At 37.3% G+C, this 3277-nt stretch overlaps 1 protein-coding gene across 3 annotated transcripts in view; it reads right to left on the reverse strand.

Moving 5' to 3' along the window:
* LOC105911934 (DNA-binding protein SATB2-like) overlaps positions 1-2859 on the reverse strand; it is a 25828-nt gene extending 22969 nt beyond the window's left edge. For 2 of the 3 annotated variants that reach the window (XM_031558771.2, XM_031558768.2), the window contains exon 1: positions 2039-2859. The gene's annotated coding sequence lies outside the window, so the exon portion shown is untranslated. The remainder of the gene's footprint in view (positions 1-2038) is intronic. The other variant, XM_031558769.2, reaches the window with a different exon arrangement.
* Between the last annotated feature and the right edge of the window lie 418 nt (positions 2860-3277).

Here is a 3277-nt window from a genome sequence, read left to right on the forward strand (position 1 = left end):
TTTAGGACTGTCTGCTAAACTCATTACAATTCATCTTAGTTTATTGTTGTCTCGTTAAATTCAAATGATGCACCTTTGGATAAAAGCTGTAAAGATTGTTTGTCAGAGTAGACCACGGTTTCCCCCATAAAGGGGGAAAAAAAAGTATGAATCACCAAACACATTACAAACATAAAGGGTCACCTTTTCTACATTTTGTTTCCACTCCGTCCATCTTTTTCTGAATGTCTATTTACTACAAACATCTTAGCCTAGAAAACACTCCCCAACTCTAAGTAGATTAGTGAATTCTATTCAGTCATATAAGACATTTACGGTAGAGTTTAGAAGAGACTGTTCCCTGGTCTATTCCCTGAATTCTCTAAATAGGCATGAATGCCTCTCACACTTAACCTGACAAGAGCTCTATAAGAACATTCACCTTTCACTACTTTTAAAAAATATTGAACTTGAATTCATTTTCTATAAGTTCTCCTCAAAGCCAGAGTTAGTCTATGTCCAGCTCTTCTGTGAGACTTTTCGTTGTCTGTTAGTATACGTTTTATTACTCTCTTGTTGTGAAGAAAAAAAAAAAAGAAAAAAAAAACATGTAGACTTCCGTTTGCATTTTAGTGTGACGTGGTTTTGTGTAGAATTTAGATTTTGGTTGTGAAGTATTTATTGGTGGGATTGTAGACAGTGTATGAGCTGATCGGATAAACTACAGTCAACAAGAGGCTGGTGGGTCATTCTTCGTCACACAACTTTTTCTCTTTCACTCTCTCTCTCTCTGCCTTCTTATAGAGCATAGTATCGCCTGAACGTGTACCACCTGATAAGGGGTTAGTGGAATTCTTGTCTATACAAAGCCCGACATAGTGTGAAGCTTTTAAAATTCAATCCTTGCAAAGAGGCTGATCAAAACATTCTGGGTCCCCTCGCCTCTATGTTCTGGCCCAAACCGAGGGTTAGTACTAAAGGATGCTTAGACAAACATGGTTCAAAAGGTTAAAATCATCAGCTGAGTTTGTCTGTATCTCAGATTCAGATGAGAGAAACAAGGAAACGGAAAAAAAGGAACATTTAAAAGAGAGAATGATAAGAGTTCAGAATATTTGCTTTCATTAAAAAAAAATGACAGTAGAAGATTTTCAGCCCCATTTAAAGATTGAGGGAAAAGATTGAATTGTTATATAGATATATAAAAGTTATTAAATTGAATGGACTGTATAGCCTTTGATGCTTTTAGGCAAGTGATGCAGCCTTTATCATGTCAGTATTAATTGATATTCTAAGGAAAACCTACAGTACGTTAGGTCAAATAAAAAAGCAAGGAGGAAAACTTTTTGACGCTTTATCGTTTCTGTGACCTGCAACTTTAGAAAGTCCACACTTTAACCGACATGGATTGATACACCAAGCTGTAGCCTACACAAAGTATAATAATGATGGTTAGTAGCAGTAGACTACTGTTAAAAATGAAACTTTGAAGGCAGAGGATTTAGCGCAAAATACATTGGAAAAATGCATTACAAAAGAACAAATACTATGCCAAAAGTTTACTTTGCATTGTTTCAAAGTTGAACACCGCCATCAAAGAGGTTATTCCATGAAATGATATCATCCAGCAGGCTATATGCAAATACTATAACCTAAATGGCATGCATGTAATAGCCTATTGTTTATATTATCCACTAAATAATACTGTACAATATCTAAGTAAATATGGGCCTAACTTAACTATAACAGACAGTAGATATCGAAGATTAGAAAAGTTGAAACTGTCTAATTTATTACTGAAACAAGGAGGAAATCCATCACAAATATAGAGCCAACGAAGCAGTTAATGACATTATTAGGATAATAACCAAAGCCGATAATTCGATTTCAATTGCTTGATGTTTAAATAGAAGCATAACCTAACCCCTATACAAATTCAAATACATAGAAAAACAGAAAAAAAACGCGCTGGCAAAGACTTCGAATGCAAGACATCGTCCAATACATCATATATATATATATAAAAGATGAATCTCTAGGCCTAATAGAGCTCACTTACGATCCAAATAGTGTCGGTTTTTCAGCTGTTTCTGTCCATCGATGATGAGTATCGAATCCAGGTTTGAACTTCCAGCGGTCTTTCGTGGAGTCACGGGTCCCTTGCACTAAGCCTTGCACGAATGTTAGTTAATGTAAAGATCATGTAACGTAATTAAACAGCGTAAGCTAAAACTGTAGAAGATCGTGCCTTAGATAACTTCGTTTTGACGAACATACATTTTAAAGACGCCAAACGAAAAAAATCCATTAGTTGGGTTCCCTTTTCTTCTCTCGTCTCGGTGTATCAGACGTCAACGGAGTCGACTGTTATAATGACACAGTGGAATAATCCAAAAGGACACCTTTTCCCTGTATACTCTGCGGAAGAGATGAAGTGTCTGATCACAGCAAATGACTTTCCGTTGCCTCTTGAAGACGGAAGCGATGATACCTCACGCATGGGAAACGGGACAAACGGAGCAAACGGAGAGTGAGCGAGAGGGAGGGGGTAGCGTGGGTGCTAGGGAGGGCACTGATGCTTGATCCACGTATTTCAGCTCTTCATTCAAAATCGTGTTGCAGACTGGCGTGAAGCAGCGTACGTGTGTGAGCAACCGACATGATCTATATCAACCAAAGAAAGAATGATCTTCTAAGCAAGTATTCCGAAACCTTGGTGAAGTATTGGACGTATGTAGCCCACCTACAAAGTTTTTTGAAAAATAAGAAGACTGGGGAGATTCGGGGGAACGTCGGTTTATAAAATTTCATAAACACATCAAGCAATCACAACTAACCTAGGTCCACGCGAAACGGTAAATCGTTTACTCAACCTCACATGATACCGTGCCCGTACAGCAATAAAGAATTCACTGCCTGTAAACTATAAACCTTTTCTGTGCGAAAATATCACTACCTTGCGGTCTGTTTTGGCACTGCAGTTAGTATTTAAGTGAATAGCTTATACCCCATCATCCTACAGTAAATTAATTTATTGAGATTCATATACTGTTGCCCATCTTAACTGTTCTCCCATTTAAAATATACAGTCAGTACCCTTCCATTTCAAATTTCGAGTTGGGTTTTTAGTGCTAAACGATGTAAATTAGATCTACTAAAATAGATTAGATTTTCAACGTGCCTCGTTATACTAATTGGCCTACGTTCATTTCTACACCCATTTGTTCTAGTTTCCACATTAGAATAAACAACAAATTCGTTTTATGTCTTTACAGTGTCGGACTTGCTGCCTACAGTT

Source organism: Clupea harengus, chromosome 21 (genome assembly GCF_900700415.2).
Source record: "Clupea harengus chromosome 21, Ch_v2.0.2, whole genome shotgun sequence".
Classification (NCBI taxonomy): Eukaryota; Metazoa; Chordata; class Actinopteri; order Clupeiformes; family Clupeidae; genus Clupea; species Clupea harengus.